Source organism: Humulus lupulus, chromosome 3 (assembly GCF_963169125.1).
Source record: "Humulus lupulus chromosome 3, drHumLupu1.1, whole genome shotgun sequence".
Taxonomy (NCBI): Eukaryota; Viridiplantae; Streptophyta; class Magnoliopsida; order Rosales; family Cannabaceae; genus Humulus; species Humulus lupulus.
The window spans coordinates 28,868,520-28,894,073 of record NC_084795.1 but is presented as its reverse complement, the minus strand read 5'-3'; the positions used below and the strand labels follow the sequence as shown (position 1 = coordinate 28,894,073).

The 25,554-nt window shown below is 42.0% G+C and overlaps 1 non-coding gene across 1 annotated transcript; it reads left to right on the top strand.

Moving 5' to 3' along the window:
* The first annotated feature begins 18,879 nt into the window (after nt 1–18,879).
* On the top strand, nt 18,880–18,986 carry LOC133827703 (small nucleolar RNA R71). Its single transcript, XR_009890354.1, has one exon. It is a non-coding gene; the product is annotated as a small nucleolar RNA R71 (small nucleolar RNA).
* The last annotated feature ends 6,568 nt before the right edge of the window (nt 18,987–25,554 follow it).

Here is a 25,554-nt window from a genome sequence, read left to right as displayed (position 1 = left end):
CGTGATATGTTACCGGTACGTTGACATCTATCACAAGATTTAACAAAAGTATTTGCATCTTTAAATAAAGTAGGCCAAAAGAAACCACATTGCAATACCTTTGCTGCTGTCCTGGTAGCACCAAAATGACCCCCACAATGAAGAGTGTTACAGTGGTTGAGAATAGAGATCATTTCATCGTCCGGTACACAACGATGGATTATTTGGTCAGCACAATGTTTATAGAGGATGGGCTCCTCCCAATAATAATGTTTGATTTCAGAGTAAAAAAATTTCAATTGTGCTCTAGACATCTCAGGAGGCACAATCTTTGCCACTAGGAAATTGACAGAATCTGAATACCATGGTGCTTTGGTATTGTCACTCACCCCAAAAAATTACTCATCTGGAAAATAATCATTGATTTTCACTTTCTTGGTAATTTGATCTTCCTCAACTTCCAGCCTAGACAAATGATTCGCTACAAGATTCTCGGTACCCTTTTTATCTCGGATTTCCATATCGAATTCTTGGAGTATTAAAACCCATCGAATGAGACGGGGTTTAGCATCTTTCTTTGTCATTAGATATTTAATAGTGGAGTGGTCCATGTACACAATCACCTTATTGCCAATTAAATACGGACGAAACTTATCGAAAGCATAAACTATAGCTAGAAGTTATTTTTCTGTTGTTGCAAAATTAAGTTGAGCATCATTTAAAGTTCGACTAGCATAGTATATGGTTCGAAATACCTTTTCCACTCGCTGCCCAAGAACTGCTCCAACCACATAATCACTAGCGTCGAACATAAGCTCAAATGGAAGGTCCCATTTAGGTGCACACACTATAGGTGCTGAAATGAGCTTCTCCTTGAGAGTCTTGAAAGCAGTCAAACATTCTTCATTAAAATCAAAAGGGACCCCATTCATTAGCAAGGTGGACAACGGCTTCGAGACCTTGGAAAAATCTTTGATAAATCTCCGATAAAACCCCGCATAGCCCAAGACACTTCTCACTCCTTTAACTGAAATTGGAGGTGGCAAATTCTCTATAGTAGAAATCTTGGCCCGATCCACTTCAATGCCTTTACTAGAAATTTTGTGTCCCAAGACAATCCCTTCTCTCACCTTATAGTGGCACTTCTCCCAATTAAGTAGCAAATTCGATTCTTCACAGCGTTTAAGAACCGCTTCTAGGTGATCCAACCATTCATCAAAATCAGACTCGAACACCGAGAAGTCATCCATAAAAATTTCAATAATTTTTTCTACCATGTCGGAGAAAATAGCCATCATGAACCTTTGAAAAGTGGCTGGTGCATTACAAAGACCGAAAGGCATCCTTCGGAAAGCAAAAGTACCATATGGGTAGGTGACTGTTGTCTTCTATTTATCCTCCGGAGCGATGGCAATTTGGTGGTAACCTGAAAACCCGTCTAGGAAACAATAATAACTGTGGCCTGCAAGCCTATCAAGCATCTGATCCACAAATGGCAGCAGAAAATGGTCCTTCCTCGTCACCTTATTCAACTTTCGATAGTCAATACAAATCCTCCATCCCGTCACAGTACGCGTAGGGATGAGTTCATTGTTCTCATTTTTTACCACAATTATTCCTCCTTTTTTAGGCACTACTTGAACATGGCTCACCCAAGCACTGTCAGAAATAGGATAGACTACCCCACTTCCAACCAATTAAGTATTTGCTTCCGAACAACATCCTTCATAGAGGGATTTATCCTTCGTTGAGCTTCAATGGAAGGTTTTCTATCTTCTTCCATAAGAATTTTGTGCATAACCGTTGAAGGGCTAATTCCTCGAATATCAGCCAAAGTCCACCCAATAGCACGTTTATGAGCCCTCAAAACCCTCAAAAGTTTTTCTACTTCACCTTTTGACAGCAATGAAGATATAATAACAGGCAACGTTTCTTTCTCCCCCAAGTACACATAACAAAGATGCTCCGGTAAAGACTTCAACTCAAGGACTGGAGGCTTCTCAATAGATGGTATGGGGCGCTCAGGCACTTGCCCCAATTCTTCAAATTTCTTCTTGTAATATGGACCATAAGAATTGATCCATTTCACATACTCATGAGTCTCCAAATCCTCCTCTTCATTATCACCACCCAACGCCAGAGCCAATTCAAGAGGATCATTAGTTGTTGACATGGTTCTTCTGCAACAGATAATTAATAGAATAAAGAGTGGGATTAGTGATAAATAATGAACCGTAATAGATAAATGATCTCAAAGTAAAATGATGACACAAATACTTTTTAGGTGGTTCAAAGGTTAAAATCATTCTAGTCCACCAGCCAATATTATTGCTATCTTTCTGATATTCTTTTACAGGGTATTTCTTTACAAAATAGAATCCAACCCCTTCCAACTCCCAGTGTCTCCATATTTATTGGGAGAGGGCACCTCGGGGTTGGCAAGGGGGGTCATCCCGTGACCTTCTTACCCATCATGTCACCTCTGTGACATTCATGATTAATTCCTAAAACCTGACACGGAAGTGTGGTCTAATCAATAGATAAGGGGGATAATGGGCCGCACGGCCCAACCCAGTTGTGGGTGCCTGAACACACACGTTTATGCTGCGTGTCCGAGAACTCAGGGATGGATCAGACACGTGATGTCCGATATATGCACGTTTACATTGCGTGGTTGACTTTATAAGGGGTCAGAGGTGCCAACTCAGGCTCGCATCTCGGGCTGGATGTACTCTTCAGCTCGCGATGTCCATACTTCGGACCCGACTCAGTAATCTCATTAAGCGTTTGGCTACCTCGAGCTAAAGAGGCAGGACCTGGTAACAGCAGCTTCAGGTACGTGACATCCACGTGGCTGATATAATTATGCCATCTCTCAGCTCGCTAATAGCCCATCGATATTTAGGGCATACATTTGCCCCCCAAGCCCTTGCTCGTGGCATATGACATCACCTGGGGTGACAGTGGGGGCTTTTAGGCTTCTGTGTGGACTCTTCACATTCCACCCATTACACTGGCGACGAATACGTGGAGCATCATGGTTGGTGACGGTACGTCTTCCGAGAACCGCATTAAATGGCATAGCCTATATTCGGCCGTCGTTTCGCCTCTCGAGTAGTGATCCTCGTATCCTACATCAAGGCGATCCAACGACCCTCCTCCTTTGGCCTTTTACGTATATAAAATAGGTGACCACCTTTCGCATGGGCTACCCATTCATTTGAAAATTTTCTCATTTTCTCATCTTCTTCTTTCTTCTCAGTCTCAAAACCCTTTCTTTCTTCCGGTCACTGTTCCCAACATTCCAGAAATTCAGGCACGAGAACTCCTTCGAGACCCCGGTACCAGCAATCCTAGCAGGATTCCAATCCAGACGACCCTTTCAGTCTCACCTCAGCGAAACATTTCTGTAAGTCCTCCGTTTGTGCATGTTTTAAATTTTTTCCTTCACTGTTGCTTAGGTAAATTGTCTCTGTAATCGCATGCAGTATGTTACTGGTTTTTTTCTGGTATTTTAGGCGTAGGTTTTTATCCTAGGGGCACCGACCATAGGAAAAACCATTTAGAAATATGACTCATAGGGTATTTTGCACTGTTTGCCTACTAAAACTTCCCTTCCAAGGCAAACTGTTACTCTGACCCTCCTGACACACGGATTCCGAGTAATCGGGGACCCGTTGGGAGCACAGGCACGTGTTCATAGAACCGCGTGGTCTCACTCTCCACGGGCTGAGATTACCTTAGCCCGTGTAAAGGAAACACTTCGCGATAGATTCTTTCTTATGCTTAGGTCGCCCTTTCTAAATTTTCTTCCTTTGTTCGTTAGGCGAACAGATGGGACCAAAGAAGAGTGCTGGCAGCTCGTCTTCCCAGTAAGCCAACAAGGGAAAGGAAGTGGCCATGGACTCCCCGATCCCCGTCTTTGGTCCAGCTGTGGAGAAGGAGGTCGAGGTGGGGCTTGATGCTTTCTTCGAGGTCGAGAGGATCGCCTCGAAGGTCACCACCCAGGGGAAAGTGAATAAGATCTTCCTTTCCCACAACATTGAGATTGGGAGGGGGGCCCTGGATGCCCGACCTCCCCTTGAAGGTGAGCAGAGCTGCGCGCCGCTCAACGAGGAATATGCCGCCTGGAGCGATGAGCATTTCAAGGCTGGGGCCTTCCTCCCATAGGACCAGTACTTTGCAGATTTTCTAAATTACGTGAAGATGGCTCCCTTCTAGCTCCCCCATAACTCATACCGCCTGTTAGCGGGGTTGAAGTATCTATTCCTAAAGCAGGAATGGGAGGTCCTCACGCCGGCGGACATCCTTACTTCTTCTGCCTCAAGGCCAGCCCGGAGCAGCGGGGGAGAGGCGACGGGTTCTACTACCTGACGCGTTTTCCAAATTCGGCTGCGGTCATCGAGCTGCCCAGCCACCCCAACGACTTTAAGGACCAGTTTTTCATGTCCAAGGGGTTTCACAACTGCGAACACCATTACTTCAACCGTCCTCGTAAGTACCTTCTACTCTCAGCTCGTAAGTTGATTGTTGATTAGCTTCTTTTACTCGCTCCTGACTTAGAAATTATCATGCAGCCATTTTCGCAAGGACGGCCAAATCAGTGACTCATGGGGGTCAATACAAGACCTTGGCGAGGCTCCCCCCAAGCGAAAAGGATTATCGCCAGCTTGTGTCCGACGAGACGATGCTGGCATGCAAGCTAATCTCTCCGGGCCAGACTTTGGCCTTGAGGAGACCGCAAAATCTTCCTCCTGCTCGTGAGATGGCGCCCATCCCCGAGGAGGAGGCTGCGGGAGAGGATGAGGACGAGGAGGACGAGGTGCCCCTCGTGCGGCAGAGGCGGGCTTTGGAGGTCGCCCAAGAAGCAAACGCGGAGAGGGCCCAGTCCGGGGTAACAACCGGTCCCTCCGACCAAGGTAATCCTTATCTGTTTAGGGATTTAGATAGGGCCACTGCAGATTTAAGGCTTGCTAGGTTTAATCCTAGCCACATCGTTCACCGCCACTGAACAGACCCATACCGCAACATCACTCTACTCCAGTGTGTTGACCAGCTCGTGCTGCGTAATGAAATGGGTCGCCCTAGGGGAACGGTAGTAGTAGACAACACCCTAGCCTTTAGGTCGGCCCTCTTTGAGGAGTATGGGACAAATCTTAGGTCGTGGCCCTCCCTCCTGGAGGGTGTAGTAGCTCCGGGTCTTAGGCAGTACGTAGAAGAGTCCAGTCCCGAGGCAGATCCAGACCCAGAGCCTCCTCTAGCCCGCGAAGTCGTTATCTTAGACTCCCCAGCTGAAGCTCCAGGGCCGGAGGTCGTGACCATAGATTCCTCCTCTAGCTCGGAGGACAGGACCCCTTTCAATACATACTTGTGCTCTGTTTTCACTTTTATTTTTGTTGTTTTGCACAAATATTTTTACATGTATATTAATGCTTTGTCTTTGTTTCAACAGAGATTTCGCAGGCCGGGGATGACAGCTTGCAGGCCATGTTCCAAGGGGGAAATCCTCCCTCCGGGCCTTTGGTGAAGAGGCTTCGGTTGACGAAGCAGGTTGTTGGGACATCCTCTAAGTCCCTGGCTAAGGGGCAAAACCCAAGCCCTTCTGAAAAGGTGCCTCCACCCCCTCCTGCCGCAAAGGAGATGGCTCCACCTCCACCGCGACCTCCCGTCCTTGCTCGGGAAAAGGAGGCGGCCGCTGGGATCTTGCCAACTACGCCCCCTGAGGTGCGCGTCCCGGTGAACCCCCCGGGCCTTAGAGAAGATCCCCGATGTCTTTCGGGGGACGGTCTACGAGACTGCGAGCTACACCGTGGACCACTATTATAACGCCACCTCGACGGACCTGCGGGAGATCGAGACGAGGAGTCCTAAGAACGTGATGGAGTCTTCATTGGGGATGACCCTCACGGTAAGTAAGCTCTACCATTTGTTTCTTTTCATTTGCTTTATTTCTAAGGCACCTGCCTTATACATTTTTTATTTCTCGCAGGCGTCTTTGGCTCTTCACCGGAGCATATCCCGATCTAGGGCCAGGCTCGAGGAGATGAGGAGCGAGCACCAGACTGCCCTGGCCACCTTTGCGACTGCCCATAAACAGGAACAGGACGCCAAGGATGCCCTGGCAACTGCGCGGGCTGAGCTGGACGCATCTCGACCTAAGTTGATGGAGGCCGAGTCCACCAAGGTCACCCTGGATGCTGCGATGGTGGAACTCGAAGAGGCTAAGGTCGCCCTTGCGGCGGAGAAGGTTGCGCTTGCAGTGGAGAAGGTGACCTCCACCACCTCCATGGAGAACATGTTGTACTATTGCTGGGCCTTCAACCCAGAGAGTGACTTTTCCTTCTTGGGGACGGAAGCCTGGGAGTCCTTCCTCGAGAAGTTCAAAGCTTGCCTCCAACAAGAGGCGCCCTCCGAGACCGAGGAAACTCCGGCCGTAACCGAGCAGGACGGCGAGGTAGTGACTTCAACAGAGCGACCGGGCGGGGCCTACGAATTTTCTCCTCTTTTTTTTTGTAACTTTATGTGATGAGGTTTTTTAACCTCGAGACAATTGGCTTTTTCAACTTTATTTTTAATTGATTTGCATCTTTTTGCCTCTATCTCATTTCTCTTTTAGGCATTTGGTAATACTCGTAGTTTCTGTTGGTGTTGTGATTGACCTCTTATGCTTTTCTAAAAAAAAAAAACATTTGTTAACCAACTTGAACCAACTTCTAATGGTTAGGACCTGGTTACATCCAGGACGTTAATTTGAAAACTTAGTTCACGTTAATCCTTTATTAATATCTCGTGCTTTTTAAGAAAAACATCGATCAATCAATTTGAATTAACTTCTAAGTTTTTGGACCTGGTTACATCCAGGACGTTAATTTGAAAACTTAGTTCATGTTAATCCTTTATTAATATCTCGTGCTTTTTAAGAAAAACACCGATCAATCAATTTGAATTAACTCCTAAGTTTTAGGACCTGGTTACATCCAGGATGTTAATTTGAAAACTTAGTTCGCGTTAATCCTTTATTAATATCTCGGGCTTTTTAAGAAAAACATCAATAAATCAATTTGAATTAACTTCTAAGTTTTTTAGGACGACCTGGTTATATCCAGGATACAACTTAGTTCGTGTTAATTCTTTATCGATATCTCGTGCTTTTTAGGGAAAACATCGATCAATCAATTTGAATTAACCTCTAAGTTTTTAAGATGACCTGGTTATATCCAGGACATATGCCCCCCCAAGTAATTAGGAAAGGGTCTTTCATGGTTACTTGACATTACATCCACAAATATACACAATAATGAAAAAAGATTTAATTCTCATTACTTAATAAACAAAAGATGGCCTTTCAGATTAAGCCTTACAAAGGGTATCATTGATAATATTTCTTCAAATGGATGGCATTCCAAGTTCGTGGGACTGCTTCTCCATTAAGCCGGGATAACTTGTAGGTTCCTTCCTTTATGAACTCGGTTATTTGGTATGGCCCTTCCCAGTTCGGTCCCAATACTCCGTCCTTGGGATCCTTACTGGCTAAGAAGACTTTTCTGAGGACCAGGTCGCCAATGCTAAAGGCACATTTTCTGACCTTCGAGTTGAAATAACGAGTGATCTTTTGTTGATAGTGCTCAAGCTGTAGCTGTGAATCTTCTCGTCTTTCGTCAACCAGGTCGAGGGATGCGCAGAGCAATTTGTGATTGCGATCTTGGTCATATGCCTGGACTCTATGCGAGGCTACCTTTACTTCGACAGGAAGGACTGCCTCACTCCCGAAAGCTAGGGAGAAAGGAGTATGACCTGTCGGCGTTCGATGTGAGGTCCGGTATGCCCACAACACCTGGGGGAGCTGTTCTGGCCAGACTCCCTTGGCTTCGTCCAGTCTTTTCTTAAGGCTCTCCTTAAGCGTTTTATTGACGGCCTCGACCTGCCCATTCGCCTGGGGATAGGCCACGGAGGATAAGCTTTTTACAATGCCGTGTTTCTCACAGAACTCGGTGAAGAGGTCAATGTCGAACTGCGTTCCATTGTCTGATACGATCTTCTTTGGCAGCCCGAATCGGCATATAATTCTTTTGACCACGAAGTCGAGGACTCTTTTTGAAGTGATTGTTGCCAGGGGCTCTGCTTCTGCCCACTTGGTGAAGTATTCAATAACCACCATCGCATAATGGACTCCTCCCTTTCCAGTAGGGAGGGAGCCAACCAAGTCGATTCCCCAGACCGCGAATGGCCACGGGGACGAGATCATTTTCAGCTCGACTGGGGGAGCTCGGGCAACAGTGGCGAATCGCTGCCACTTGTCACATTTTTTAACGTAGGAGATCGAGTCCTTTGATAGAGTGGGCCAGTAATATCCTTGCCTTAAGATCTTTAGGGCCAATCTTTGCCCCCCAGTGTGATCTCCGCAAAATCCTTCGTGCACTTCCTACAAAATGGTCTTCGCTTCGCCTGGCACAACACATCGTAGAAGGGGCAGAGAGTGTCCACGCCGGTATAATACCCCATCTACCACTGTATACCTTGGAGCCTGGTAAAGTACCTGCCCTGCGTCATTACGCTCTTCAGGTAATTTTCCTGTTGTGAGATATTCGAGGATAGGGGTCATCCAGGTCGATCTGGCGTTGATAATCTCGACCTCCGCCCCGACTTCTTCTATGCTTGGTTTCTCTAAGAACTCTACCGGTACTAACCCCAAAGTCTCCGTCTCCCTGGAGGTAGCGAGCTTTGCGAGGGCGTCTGCGTTCGCATTCTGCTCTTGAGGTATTTGCTCGATTGAGCCCCGTTGAAATGCCGACAGCTCGAATTTTACCTTGGCCAGGTAAGCAGCCATCTTGGTCCCACGTGCCCGGTATTCACCCAGCACTTGGTTTACCACGAGCTGGGAATCAATGTAACACTGAATGGAGCTGGCCTTCAGCTCCTGGGCCACCCTTAGCCCGGCCAGTAAAGCTTTGTATTCAGCCTTGTTGTTGGACACCTTGAATCCGAATCTCAACGCCGAGTGGAATCTATGTCCTTCTGGGGATATCAAAATGATTCCAGCCCCAGAGCCATTCTCGTCAGATGAGCCATCTACGAAGACCCTCCATGAGGCCTGGACTAAGGAGGCCTGGGGTGAACCTTCCACAGGATCTTCTCGGAATCCTGTGCATTCTGCCACAAAATCAGCCAGGGCCTGGCTTTTTATCGCAGTTCGCGAAGTGTACAAAATCTCAAACTGGCTGAGCTCAATAGCCCACTTCAACAGACGTCCCGATGCTTCAGGTTTTTGCAAAACCTGCCTTAAAGGTTGATCGGTTATGACATGTATTGAGTGGGACTGGAAATACGGCCTGAGCTTTCGGGAGGCCGTAATGAGACAGAAAGCCATTTTTTCCATCAACGGATACCGGGACTCAGCTCCGAGAAGCCTCTTGCTGATGTAATAGACTGGCTTCTGAGACCGATCTTCTTCTCGGACTAATACGACACTAGCTGCATCTTCTCTGACGGCTAGGCACAGGAAAAGAAGCTCTCCTGCCGTTGGTTTGGACAATACGGGTGGCTCGGCTAAATGTGCTTTCAGGTTGAGGAAGGCATGCTCGCACTCCTCGGTCCATTCGAACTTTTTATTCCCCCGGAGCAGGTTTTAGAATGGCAGACACTTGTCGGTAGATTTAGAGATAAATCGATTGAGGGCTGCCACCCTTCTTGTCAGGCCTTGAACGTCCTTTCGCAACCGAGGCGAGGGCAGCTCGAGCAATGACCTGATCTTATCAGGGTTTGCCTCGATTCCTCTGGTATTGACAATGAAACCAAGGAATATCCCTGATGCAACCCCAAAAGTGCACTTCTGTGGGTTAAGCCTCATGCCGTATTCTCTCAGTATCTTAAAGCATTCCTCCAGGTCGGAAACATGGTTATCGGTAGTTCTTGACTTGACCAGCATGTCGTCAACGTACACTTTCATGTTCCTCCCGATCTGGTTGGCAAATATCCTGTTTACCAATCTTTGGTATGTAGCTCTGGCGTTCTTCAGCCCGAATGGCATGACCTTGTAACAATAAAAGTTAGTTGGGGTCATGAAGCTAGTGTGCTCCTGGTCCGCTGGATTCATGGCGATCTGATTATAGCCCAAGTATGCATCCATAAAGGACATGAGCTCGTGCCCCGCCATGGCGTCTACCAATTGGTCGATCCTTGGCAAAGGGAAACAGTCTTTGGGGCAAGCTTTGTTCAGATCGGAGAAGTCGATGCAGGTCCGCCATTTCCCGTTGGGCTTCGGGACCAACATAGGATTGGCGACCCAGACCGGGAACTTAGCTTCGCGGATAAAGCCGCACTTTAATAGCTGGGCTACTTCCTCCTCTAGGGCTTCAGCTCGGGTTGTTCCTAGGCACCTCTGTTTCTGGGATTTCGCAGGCACGCTTTTATCCAAATGGAGGGTGTGCATGATGACACTCGGACTGATCCCCACTATGTCCTCATGAGACCATGCGAACATGTCCAGGTTCTCCTGCATGAACTTAATTAGCTCCGCCTTCCTCTTGCCACATAGATTTTTCCTGAGCTTTACCATCCGCGAGGGATTCTGTGGATCGATATTTACCTCCTCGAGCTCTTCGATAGCCTGGAGCTCGAATTTATTCTCTCCTATTCTGGGGTCAATATCATCACTTAAGATGATGTTTTACCTTTCGGCATTCTAAAGTTTTTCAATCTCAGGATTAGGCACGAGTTCCTGAGATTCCTCATTTCCACCTTGGACGGTCATCGTTAACTGCCCGGGTTTTAATTTTCCCTTCATAGAAATGTTGTAGCATTCCCTGGCAGCAAGTTGATCGCCACAGACCGTGCATATTCCCGTGGAAGAGGGAAATTTTAGCGCGAGGTGGCGGATGGAGGTAATGGCTTCAAATACTATTAGTGTAGGTCGACCCAAAATGGCATTGTATGCGGCGGGACAATCGATGACCACAAACTCGAGGAGTTTCGAGACTGTCCGAGGTCCCTCTCCCAAGGTGATCACCAGCTCGATCGTTCCTATTGCCGCCGATCCTTCTCCAGAGAATCTGTAAAGCATCATGGAGGTGGCTTTCAGCTCGGTGACAGACAAACCCATCTTTTCCAGCGTGGACCGGAACAGTAGGTTTACCGAACTCCCATTTTTGACCAGCACTCTCCTAACCCTCCGATTAGCGAGTTGCACGGCTACGACCAGAGGGTCGTTGTGAGGGAATTGGATGTGGCTGGCATCTTCTTCAGTAAATATGATTGGTTGCCTCTCCAATCGTTGCTGCTTTGGTAGATGTTGCTCAGGGACGAACTCCATCCCATTATGAGCCTTAAGTTCATTGACGTATCTCTTTTAGGCACCTCTGCTTGTGCCAGCCAGATGGGGACCTCCAGAGATCGTGGAGATCTCTCCTCCTGTCACGGGAGGAGAGAGGTCCTGATCCACCCGAGACCCGAGCTGACTGACCAGGACTTCCGGAGCTGGATGGCCTGCGGGAACTCTATTCCGCGCATACTGAGCCAAGGTTCCGGCTCTAATGAGAGTTTCAATCTCATCCTTCAGATGTCTACAATCATCGGTATTGTGGCCAATGTCGTTGTCGAACCGACAAAACTTGGAAGGGTCTCGCTTACCCTTCTGGTTCTTTAATGGTTCCAGCTTCTGCCAGGGGAGGCGAGCAGAATTTGCTAGGAAGATGTTCTCCCTAGAGTGGGTGAGCTCGGTATAAGTCGCGTAGACCGGCTTAAATTTTTCTACGGACTTGTTCTTCTTTGGGCCGTGCTGGTTGCCCTCGCTGCTCCCCTTTCTGTTTCCTCCACCAAACTGGTCATTCTGTGTAACGGTCTGGGTCGCTGTTACGACCTTTGTTCCCACTCCAGCGGGCTGTTCAGGGGCCTGGGTGGTTCCTGCGGCTGAGGCTTGCGCCTCCTCCAGGTTGATCCACCTCTGGGCCCTATTTAGGAAAACATTTACGGTGCTGACTCCCTTCCTTTGTATCACTTTCCAGAGTCCCCCTCCGACGAGGATCCCAGTTCTCAAGGCCATGAGCTTGGAGTGACGTTCGTGAATCTGCTCAGGTAAGCCTTCAGAGGCTCGTCGGGTTGCTGCCTTACGTTTGCCAGGGTGTCGGCCTTGACGCGGGCAGCCTGGGAAGCTCGGAATGCTCTCTTGAAGTCAGCAAAGAAAGTTTTCCACGAGCTAATTGACTGCTTCATATTTTTTTTGAACCATTGTCTAGCTGGCCCAGTCAAGGTGGAAGGAAATATTAGACACCTCAGGTCGGGACCAATGTTATGGGCCATCATCAAGGTATTGAACATGTCCAGATGATCTGACGGGTCCCCGTCTCCGTTGAACTTGGACAGGTGAGGCATACGGAAACCAAGTGGATACGCCGTTGCTGCTATGCTGGGGGAGAAGAGCTCGAGTTCGTCCCCTAAATCATATTCATCTTTTTCTTTTTCTGATAAGACTTTCCTCATCAGCTCCTCCATCTGCGCCAGACTCTCAAGGGTTTTGTCCTAACTTCCTTGGTTGTTTCGGGCCTGGTCAACAGCTCCAGATCCATTGTACGCGTTTGACGGGTTATTGTCCCTCATATCTTAAGATAGGTTATATAGGACGTTTCTGCTATCGCGCACTTCGTACAGGTCTTCCCTTCAACAGTTTAGGCAATCTCGGAGGTCGTCCCTAGGGGCGGCCTGAGGACTTTGCACCGAGCTCAAGCGCTGGCGCAGGTCTCTGCCGGACAAATCACTTCGGCGGCTCCCGGTCCAATAGCTTCCATTTGAGAAGCTCGGGGCCAGCCGCTGAGGACGAGGATCCGGGACTTCTCTTGGCGCCCGGCTACGATGGGAAGGCCCGACAGAAGGAGGATTCCTCCTGCTGCTCCCATGAGGCGGAATGTCTTAGACTGGCGGGGGAGGAGACGGGTATCTTATCGGTGAAGGAGGATGCCTGACCGGGGATGCGATCCAAGTCCCGTCAAGGCGGATCAAACTAGGTCGCGGCCACTCCGCTCTACCATCCTCCGGGTCCTGTGCTCGGCGATCTGAGCGGGGTGCAGGACGGCTGGCCGGGGCGGGCTGTCGTTGTGAGCCCTCCCCGGATCTCCTTCGCAAACTCCCTCGAGCCCTCCTAGGCACGCTCGAGGGCGGAAGTGAGCTGGGAGTTGAGGTCCGGACCGATCGGCAGTACTGTTGCTCGGCCCTAGGTGGTTCCTCAAAAGTGGTTTCACGGTGGTGCGATGTGGGAGTAGAGTTTGATGTCGGGGTTCTGACCGACCGACTGGGCTTGGACCGATTACCCCGGCGGGACTTATGAGTCTCGCCTTGCCTCTTTCCGACATTAGCGTCAGTTGTAAGAGGGGGTAATTGATAACTCTACAAAATAGAGTTATTTTACCACTTTTTATGTGCTAATTGTTGCTTAATTCTTGAGTTTTTAATTGATTTATTAAGTTTTTAAGTAATTTTGAATTTAGTAGTCCTATCATGATTTTATATAATTTTGTGTGTTTTTATAAGTATTTTGTTGTAAAATATTGTAGTTAATTATTTGAATTATTATTGTTAAGTTAGTGGTAAAAAAATGTTGTATTATTGAACTTAAATGTAAAATATAAATTAAGTTATAATTAATATTTTCAAAGAATTAAATTGATTTATTTTATAGTTGAAAATATTGTATTATAATTTATTTTATATTTATTTTGTAGGGAATTTATGCTCTTGAAAAGCAAGAAAAATGAGAGAAAAGTGATATTTTTGGAAGAAAATATAGAAAAGTTGGCATTTTTGAAAACTTTCAGCCACAAGGCCCAAGGCCCATCACGTGAAGCCCAAGCTTCCAACCCCACACAAGCTGCCTCCAGGTCACACTTCACCATTTGCCTCTTGAAGCATCAATGCCCACAGCCATTCACGTGTAGCACACCTTCAGCATATATATATATAGCATCACCTTGGCTCCTGCCAATAATCAATCTCCAGGCAGCTGCACACAAAGCCAGGCCCAAGGCCCAATTCGCTCCAAAGCTTTGCCTCAACCTTCATTCAGCCTTCAACCTTCAACGTGGGCCTGCCTCTCTATCTGGCCCAATCACCCACGGCCCAGCAACAACATTTTCACTAATATCAATTCATTCCCAATATCACATTTTCACATTTTCACTAAGACCCAAAAATCACATTTTCATTCCCAATATCTTTCACTCAAATATCAATTCACTTTTCCCTATTTTTTCTTACCTAAATAAACATTCCTAATTCATTTTTTTACCCTAGCTTTTCACTAATATTTTACCCAACCAAACATTTCATCTTTCCAATACTCTTACACTTACTCTATTTATCCTACCACTTTCCAACACAATTAAATTAATCAATTTATTTATTTTAATTTGATTAGTTTAATCTCCATATTTTGCCTATAAATAGAGTCTTGTAAGACCATTTGGGGAGCTCTTCTTCTTCATCTTTCATCATCTTCTACACATATTTTTCTCTCTTCTATCTACCATTTTCATCTTTTGAAGAGGATGTCAAGTATGTTATTTTGTAATTTTTATCTAGTTATGAGCTTCTAATCTTTTTCAAAGGTTATTAAGATGATGATGAAGCAAAATGTAACTAGATAGTATTTTTTATTGTATGTTGATTTCTCATTTGTGTAACATTGTTTATGGATTTTTCTATCAAAGATATGCATTTTTCATCTATTATTGAGTGTTAAAGCATATTACACTTAGTTCTTCATTATGAAAAAATATGATATTCTTTTATTAAATGTTTTTCATTAAATTGTTCACATCTAATATTTAGAGCATAAGTATCATATTTTGCCTAAACATAATCTCTTTGATTTTTTGTAGTTTCATTAGGTTGTAACACAACTAATGCTTAGAAATTATATCTTATATAAGTGAAGAAAATCCTACCTTTTTTAAAGAGTAACTTGTGCTTGAATAGAAAATATATTTTGAAAAAATATATAGTGTGATTTATTTCAACTATATCAAAACTTGGGAATCAATATACTTATAAATACTATTGAACTTGCATTTTGTGGATTCTAAAATCTTAATAATCTTATTTTACATATATCATTTGAAAACCATTTTTCTATTTAGTCTTAAATCTTTTTATTACTTGTCTTTTATTTTTCTAAAACAAAATCTCATCAAATATTTGGAACTAGGTTAGAATATTATTGCTTTGTTTGAAATAGTTTCTTTTGATGTTAGTCATCTCCCATAGGTTCGACCTCGTACTTACATGAACATTATATTCCGAAACGATTCATGCACTTGCGAGTTTAAATATTAAAACACCCTCTTTTGGGATCACCAAGTTTTTGGTGTCGTTGCCGGGGAGTTGTAAGAAAGAAACGATCTTTCTACAAGGTAAGTAAAATTATTCTACTAGTTATTTTATTTGCACTATCATCTTTAAAAAAAAAGTAAAAAATATATATATATCTATAAAAAAAATAAAAAAAAAAGAGTAAAAATCGAAAAAGAAAAAAAAAGAAAGTTATACATATATTTATTTATATTGTTATATATTATATTATATATATATATATCTTGGTAGTTGATGGCATTTAGTGCCTCCTACTTACTTATTAGATGAGTGCATTAGTGCCTCCTAACCATTTTTCTTTTTCTTTTACTTTTTATGTTTTTTTAATTGAGTGCATTTGTGCCTCCTAACTACTTGATAGTTGAGTGCATTTTTTGCCTCCTACATACTTGAGCAATCTATCATTTCTAGTGATGGCATTAGTGCCTCCTAGCTTTTATTTATATTTTTTATCTTAGTTGATGGCATTAGTGCCTCCTAAGTTTTCTTATTATTATCATTATTATTATTAGTGTTGGTTGATGGCATTAGTGCCTCCTAATTTTTATTTTTTTGTTGATCATTTAGTTGATGGCATTAGCGCCTCCTAATTTTATATAACTATTTACTATTGCTATTGTCATTTTTTTTTCTTAATTATCGCATTTAGTTAGTTGTAATTTTATTGTTTAAGAAAATACTTGAAAAAAAAAACTAAAAAAAAAATATTGTTCTTTCAACATAAGCTACGCTTCCCTACTCTTGCCTAATTTTTGATAATCTTACTTAATTTTATTGTTCCTCAAAAGTGGTTTCCCGGTGGTGCGATGTGGGAGTAGAGTTTGATGCCGGGGTTCTGACCGACCGACTGGGCTTGGACCGATTACCCCGGCGGGACTTATGAGTCTTGCCTTGCCTCTTTCCGACATTAGCGTCAGTTGTAAGAGAGGGTAATCGGAGCAAAACCTCTTGAATATGCTGGTTAGCTTTCGCCAGTTGACTTCTCAGCTGAGCATTTTCCATTTCTACCGTCGTGTAGAAATCTGGGTTCGGATTAGGTGGCAGGGGAGCCGAACTTCCAGTGTCATCTTGGCCTATTGGGTGCTTGCCCGGCCGCTGCTGAACCTCAAGGTTCTGATCATCGGAAATGGCGGCATGATGGGCCTCCTGCCCACCACATTGGTCCGCCTCATTACCATGTCTTGAACGAGTGATTACCATGGTTGGGTATTTGCAATAACACCAATCTGACAGCCTCTCAATGAAAGCACCAAACTGTTGACGCGGTTCTTTAGCAACAGATAATTAATAGAATAAAGAGTGTGATTAGTGCTAAATAATGAACCGTAATAGATAAATGATCTCAAAGTAAAATGATGACACAAATACTTTTTTAGGTGGTTCAAAGGTTAAAATCCTTCTAGTCCACCGGCCAATATTATTGCTATCTTTCTGATATTCTTTTACAGGGTATTTCTTTACAAAATAAAATCCAACCCCTTCCAACTCCCAGGGTCTCCATATTTATAGGGAGAGGGAACCTGGGGGTTGGCAAGGGGTGTCATCCCGTGACCTTCTTACCCATCATGTCACCTCTGTGACATTCATGATTAATTCCTAAAACTTGACATGGAAGTGTGGTCTAATCAATAGGTAAGGGGATAATGGGCCGCACGGCCCAACCCATTCGTGGGTGCCTGAACACACACGTTGATGCTGCATGTCCGAGAATTTAGGGATAGATCAGACATGTGATGTCCGATATATGCACGTTTACATTGCGTGGTTGACTTTATAAGGGGTTAGAGGTGCCAACTCAGGCTCACATCTCGGGCTGGATGTACTCTTCAGCTCGCAATGTCCATACTTCGAACCCGACTTAGTAATCTCATTAAGCCTTTGGCTACCTCGAGCTAAAGAGGCAGGACCTGGTAACAGCAGCTTCGAGTACGTGACATCCACGTGGCTGATATAATTATGCCATCTCTCAGCTCACTAATAGCACGTGGATATTTAGGGCGTACATTAGTAATCCTCTTTTTTGAAACCACCTCATCAATCACATCAACATTAAAGCAACTATCACTTGCTCTTGGATAAGACATAGCCTTAAATACATTAAAGACCACTTCTTCCCCTTGAACTCTCAACCTCAACTCACCCTTTTGCACATCAATAAGGGCTTGCCCGGTAGCAAAGAATTGTCTCCCAAGAATAATGGGAACCGTTGTATCCTCCTCCATATCTAGAACAATGAAATCCACTGGAAAAATAAACTTGTCAACCTTGACTAACACATCTTCAATAACTCCCCTTGGGTGCTTGATTGATCGATCCGTGAGTTGAAGAGTAGTAGCGGTAGGCTTTGCCTCACCAAGACCAAGCTTCCAAAAAACAGATAGAGGCATGAGATTGATACTTGCTCCAAGATCACAAAGAGCATGTTTGCATTCAAATTTCCCTATAGTACAAGGGATAGTAAAACTCCCCAGATCTTGAAGCTTTTGTGGAAGCTTCCTTTGTAAAATTGCACTGCACTCCTCAGTACAAGAAACTTTGAGAATTGTTTGTCAAGGGAATTCTTCCGGAGTCGTTGTGGATACGAGATTTTGACATTAGAATCAACAACTACCGGTTAAATCTTCTCCTTGGTTGCAAGGCCTTCAGTAACCTTTTCCTCCACTTGGGGCTCAAATTTTTCACAACTCTCCTCTTCTACAGCCTTTTTTTCTTGAGTCCCCTTAAGAAAAGGACCCTCAATTTCTTTCCCACTCCTCAAGATGATAGCTTGACATTGCTCCTTAGGATTTACGATAGTATTGCTAGGCAAATTCCCTTGAGGCCTAGTATTCAACATATTGGCCAACTGCCCCACTTGCATCTCCAAATTTTTGATGGAGGATCTAGTCTCAGTCATAAACTGAGTTTGAGTGTTGGTGAGAGTCAATAGGGCAGCCTGTAATTCACTAGGCTGTTCTGTAGGAGTTGGTGGCCTAGGTTGCTGAGAGGTTGATGCTTGTGGTGGAGCTTGAGTTATAGGCCGCTGATACTGTGGTTGAAATGGTTATTGTTGGCCTTGATTATTTCTCCAGGAAAAGTTAGGATGGTTTCTCCACCCTGGATTATACGAGTTAGAGTAGGGGTTGTTGTAGGGCCTCTGAAAATTATCCACTGCCTGAACTTGAGCTATGATCTAATGGGACATTGTTGGGATCTAAAGCAGCTTGGCACTGGTCAAAAGGATGAGACCCCCCACACAATTCACACATTACTTGGGCTTGCACAACCTGGGCAGACATGGTATTTTGTTGCAACTGCTTAGTTAGAGACATAACTTGAGCAGTTAAGGCTGTGATTGCATCTAATTCGTGAACCCCTGCAACCTTTTTATTACTGCCCGCTTGTTCACTTGGCCATTGGTAATTATTAGTGGTCATTTCCTCTAATATTTCATAAGCTTCATTAGCACTTTTGCTCATAAATGCTCCTCCCGCTGCTGCATCAATGATTGTGCGAGTGGTACCGCACAAACCATTGTAAAAGTTGTGGACCAACATCCACTTCTCAATACCGTGGTGGGGACATTTTCTGATCAAGCCCTTGAACCTCTCCCAAGCATCATACAAGGATTCTCCCTCAAATTGAGAGAAGTTATTAATCTCCCCTCTCAGTTTAGCAGCCTTAGCAGGTGGAAAGAACTTCGCTAAAAACTTCTGAGCTAGAGCATCCCAAGTGGTGATAGTATTGGCCTCAAGTGAATTCAGCCAACTTTTTGCTCGCTCCCGTAGTGAGAATGGGAACAAGCGCAATCTAATGGCATCATCACTCACCCCATTCATCTTGAAGTGGCACACAACTCCAGGAAATTGGCTATGTGCATATTGGGGTCTTCAGTGGGGAGGCCACTAAATTGAACAGCAGTTTGGACCATCTGCAAGATAGCAGGCTTGATCTCAAAATTATTTGCCTCTACTGCTGGAGGACGGATGTATGAGTGTACCCCTGTGACAGTAGGGAGTACATAGTCCCGTAGAGCTCTTTGACGGGCAGGATTATGATTTTGTGGTGCTCCCCCGCTCATGTTTTCCACACTGTTGTTATTAATATCTGCTGTAACAACAGTGGAACTTTCAACCCTCTTGTTTCTTCTGTTTCGCTTGCACTCTTACTCGATCTCAAGATTAGTTGGAATTGGACTGTCAACTCCCCTTCTACTGCGCATACAAGGAAAATACCTAAGATAAAGAACAACCGCAGCCAAACAAATTAGAAATTATGTAAAAGACAACCAAATTAGAAATAAAATTAACTGTTTTAATATTGATAATTTTTCAGTCCCCGGCAACGGCGCCAAAAACTTGTTGCGAAAATTAAAGCTACGCAAGTATGCGTAATCGCTTTTGTAGTTTATTTCGGTAAGACCAATATCGTTCCCACGGAGACTGATTATCAAATACCAATAGTTTATTTTATTTTCTATTTGGTAATCAAAAATTGGAATTTTTAATTCTAAAATAAATAAATAACATAATTAATTGAAAAACAACAAAGAACAATAATCTTGCAGCAAACTTGATTCAAATATATATATAAGAAATTAGGGATTCTAATCTCCTCTACTATCCACTTTATTATTCATTAATGCAATCACAGAGATAATTCTTCTCATTAAGATGAAAGACATGCAAAAGTGTTAAATATTCAGGTTAAGAAATATAAAACTCGACCTAATGCAAATTCTCTATATTTCTATGAGAAATCTAAACAATAGGAAGCAATGAACTCAGCCCTAAATCACATAGACCAATTTGATACTCTCGGTCTAAATTGAAATCTATGTCTATTCAATTTTAGCATATCCAAATCTCATATTTTGATTTGAATTCATAAATAGCATGTAAAAGGTGCACAATCAATCACATACATAATCAACACAAATTGAATAGATCTTAAATGAAGAATAAATTAAAAACTTGCATTAATTCATAATAAAGATTCAAGAGATTCAATTAAAAACCCTAAATAGAATTTAGTTCATGTTTATCATTAAGAAATCCATAAACATGAAATTAACATAAACTAAAAGTAAAAAGAAAAGAAAAGAACTCTAGATGATCAATCCAATCTTCCTCCAAAGCACTCCTCAGCCTCCTCTCCCAGTCCAGATATCAAAAAGTGCCTCATCCCCTCTCTTTTATCGTAATTTAAACCTAATTAGTGTTTTGTTAAACATGAAATTACTAAATCACCCTTAATTAAAAATCTGCGTTTTTCTCTTTTGTAGACATATCCTGCGGTCGCAGGAATGCTCTAGAAATGCAAGAACTTCTCTGGAGTTGCGGCCGCAAGACACCCTTCCTGCGGTCGCAGGAAGTGCTCCGAAACACGTTTTCCACCAATTTTTGTCATTTTGTAGATTTTTCCACCATGTTTCCACACCTAAGTCACCTAAGCCCTTCGACACCTGAAAACATACAAAAACAAACGTAAAACAGAACAAAACAAAACAAACACCTAATACTTTTCCTGAAAAACACATAGATAAATGAGTCTAAAACTCATTTATCACATAGGCTGAAATGATTAGAACTAATCAACATGAGCATGAAATGCTTGACCGACCCCAAGTTTGATGAAAACTAAAAGCGCTTGTCTAGTCTAAAGGCTAGTTACGTAGAGCCAGGGCAAAAAGGCTCAGGTGACTGAATGTCACATGGCTTAGGGTGCAGAGCCCTAGAGATAGACTTATTAGTCATCTATCCAGAGATAGACTTATTAGTCATCTATTCAAAGTATGACTTAATAGTCACTTATCAGATTAGGGTGTGGAACCCAAAGTGTGACTCACTATCTGATTAGGGTTGCAAGCCCAAGAATGATTACCAAAATCAATTATTGATATTACATACATGCATTAATAAGTTTTCTTGCTGAGCCTTGGCTCGCAGGTGCTATGTGGTGTAGGTAATGGGAAAGAAAAGCTCACCCAGCCTTAAGTGGAGAGCTTAGGTGGCGATGTGTACATATGCGGCCGCTTGACCACCACAGCCAATGTGTTTCTCAAAGGAACTAGGGGTTAACCCTATTTTTGTCGCTTAGGTCGGCGAGTTGTAATTTTTATACTGTAATGACCATTTTGGATTGTAAATAACTTTGTAAACACTTTTATGGGCTCATGTACAGTTTTATGTTTTAAATAAAATATATTCATTCCTTTTGATCGAGATTTTTCACATTAGCCTATTAATGATACCTATATGCACGTTTAGAACCAAATGACTCGTTTAGCGAGTTAATCGCTGTTTAAAGTCCACAGTAACGGTCTTGGAGTAACCATGGTGTTACATTTACAAATATGCCATCAACAGATCAAAATTTATAAAAATGCCCTTATAATAAGAAACGGGCCCACATTCATGCTTAATACACCTAAACATGCAAACATAGTCATATTATAATATAACTCACATAATTCACATAATCATGCATATAATCACATAATTAATTCAATTATTGCCCTCCTGGCCCCTAATCAAGGCGCTCAGCCTTATTTGGAAAATTGGGACGTTACATGTAGTCGTAGTATAGATGGGCGGTTGATTTCACAATGAGGCAAAGAAACAAAGTTAACAATAAATAGAGTTAAGAGATAAATAATATGAGAAAATTAGAACAAGTTATATTTTTATAGTATTTTAGATTTAAACATTACAAATAAAGAGAAAATAAATATGTGATGTAACAAAAGGTAACAAGTAGGAAGGAGGAAGAGTCACATATATGCATACTTATTTATTTTGATTTTTGATTCACAAAAATTACACAAATAAAAAGGTCACATCCCAACTATTCATTTGGAAGATTTAACATTGAAGCACAAATATATTTCACAAAAAGGTAGTTTAGTGATTAATATTCTTTACAATGGAAAGATGAAAGAAGTCTTATGAGAAATCCAAAAATGATACTATACCATTGACAATAATGCAATAAAATATTGGAAATAAAACCTAACATAAATATTACTTTTACTATTTATAAAATACATAGAAAGAGTGTGACTAATTCTATAAAGATTTAGCAAAAGTAAATATATATGAATGAGATGGATAAAATGATAAAGATATTATCCATATTATTTTTACTAATTTGATAGTACATAGAAAGTGCTTGACAAAATCTAAATACTATTATTAAACATAAATAAAGATAATAATATGAAGAAAAAGAGTTGAAAAAAAATAAATCACTCAAATATATAAACTTGAAGCACGTGGTGAATCAAAAATATCAAATAAAGTCATAGTGCATATATGATCATTCTAACCTTCATAAGAAGGTTAGCTTATTATGATATACATTCTCATAACAAATATAGAGAGAAAATATGAGAAATGAGACTAAAATTTGGTAGAGTTTTGCTACCTAAAAATTACATTCTTGAACTATGAAATTAAGCTCATATTTATAGAGCCTCAAAAAGGACTTAGATGCAAAAGGAAATAAAGTTTGGGGGTTGACAAAAGAAACAATAATATTTATAATAAATCTAATTGTAAAAATATCATTATTATTAATGTCATTATCTATATGTTATTATTACTATCATTGTTTGGATGTTGTTTGTTTTGATGTTTTTGCACTGTAGGTGTTAGGTTGATTTTAGTGTCATTTTACAGTGTGTTTTGGGTTAGAATTTAGTTGATTATGTTTCTTTGGCGGTACTATGCTTTGGTTTAATGTTTATTTGCATATGAGCATTTAGTTATGGTAATGGAGTGGATTGAGGAGAGAAGTTTGTATGTGAGTATAAAAATGTCAAGTTTGACGCGAATGTGATATTGGAACTTTATGGGAATTGTGGGTTACTCAGGTTTCATGTTGGGAGGAAATAAGTCAATTTTATAAGAAAAATGAATTTGAGTCGCGACGCGTATTAATAGAGCCGCGGCCCAGGTGAAGTCAAGAAACCCAAGATTTTGGAGTCTTGGGAGTCGCAACGATGTATGTGTGTCGCAACGCTATAGAAGTTCAACCCATTTTAAGTCGCAGCACTGTCGAAGTCAGAGACTATGAAATTTGGGACATATCGTAGAGGCGCCACGACGCTTGTTTCTGAGCCGCGGCACTTGCGTCCGTACTGGAATCATAAGTTAGCATTTAAACGTGGGTAAAATGGTCTTTTCATCCCAAATAGCTAGGGCTGCTATGTAAACACCATTTAGTAAAACTTCAGAGAATGGAGAATGTGTTAAACTCATAAAAGCAATTGACGATTGGAGAAGACGACAAATGGAGATCCTATAGAATTTTTCTTCCTCTTTCTTTTACTTTTTGAATTTTAATGCTTTCAATTAGTTTAATGGGTATTATTAGTGTTTTAGTTATGAACTAATTTCACTTTCTAGGGTTTGTAATGGAGTCTTTTGAAACTATTTAATGATTTAATGCAATTTCTATGAATTATTCCTCTCTATTGTGATTTATTCAATTTTTGCTTAATTTTTGTGAGTACTTGATCACCATTTACATGATTTATGATTGTAATTCAAAATCTAAGAAGTGAGAGTTAAATATGTTATAGTTAAATAAACATGAATTGCGATATTGGACGAGAGTACATGTATAGTTTGTGTAACTTTAGGAATGTTTTGCTTAATGTCTATTATATGCTTAATTTATCTCAGAGATGTAGAAAGTTTGCACATAATTGAAATCTATATGTCTTAGTAAGAATAATATAGATTACCTTTTTTTATCTGCTATCATAGGAAGAAGAATAGTAGAAATTGTGTTAATAAGATAAATAGTAGATAAATGATGAAATTGCATACCCTAATTTTCATCCATTAATTAAATTCTTCAATATTTGTTATTTTAATTTAAGTTGTTTTTATTCTTTTTATTGTATTATTTTCCAATCAGAATTTTATTGACCAAATACTAAAAAACTAATTTATCGGTAATTAATATTCAATTTTCGTGGGAACGATACTTTACATTAGTGGTAAATGATACGTACACTTCCATACATAAAATTATCACAACAACAGGTACTCTTCATGGAGGAGAGAGAGCAGTTGCTGATGAGTTGACTGGCGTATGGTAGGTGGCTGGCAGCTAAGCAGGAACGGACAAATGGGACTGCGCCACTTTGCGCACGCATCTGGCTGGCAGGGAGTTGGTAGGAGGTAAAGCGAGCTTGGGCTGGGCAGGGGAAGCTCGGGGGTTGGGTTGGCACGGGTGGGTGCAGGCGCGGGCCGGGTTCGAGTTGCTGGGGCTACTGGAGGATGCATCGTGCAACTGAAGGCTGCCACATGGCGGTGGGACTCGCATGAGAGAAAAGGAGAGAGGGAGCTAGGCCGGATGGATTTGGGCTCAAGTTGCAAATTGCCAACTTATCATTCTTTTTTTCAATTTTAATTCTTTCTACCTCTTTCTTTTTGCTAATACCCAAAATGCATTTTATTTCTTAAAAATTAAACATGAATAAAATTAAAATTAATATTTTCAATTATAAAATATTGTACAATAAATTCATGAAAATATTAATTAAAACTTAATTTATTTTCAACTTTAAGCCTATTAAAATGACATTTCTCACCACTAATCAATGGCTTTGTCCCAACAAAAGTCGACTCCTCTCTATTTGTTTGTGCTCGTCGACTCATTGCATCTATGTTCCAACTCGTGTAGCATGTTCAATGCTTGATGAGTTTCATGAGCTAAGTGGCTTATCTTGGTGAGTTTTCACATGGCTTCATAGTTTCATCACTGAGATTTTTTTTTCTTTTGGCTTTATGTTCCTATTGTTTTGAAAATGGGTATGTGTTTATCTAACTTGGGCTGCTATTTATTTGTGAATTCAATTAATGGTGAGTAGTTATTGCTTCTTCTACATTAGTATTATGTTCCCTTCTTATATTTCAACTTCAAAAGTTGAAACGAATCGAAGAATCACTCAATTGATGTAAGTGTTTTAATGTATTTTCACTTCAATTTATGCATTAATCATTCAATTGGTACTCTGCATATGAAACTACTTGTGTTCTTTTTTGAAATACATACTATGATATAATATTGTTTAGTGTGTATTTTTTGGTTTGTCATTTTTCGCTCATTCTCTCTGTTTTCAGTTTCGTTGGGATCTTCTCATCAAATGAGTTTTTAGAATTTTGTTTGGATATCTGGTTTATCAAATGGAATTTTTTGTTCGGTTAGCCAAAGTCACAAGTGAAAAGC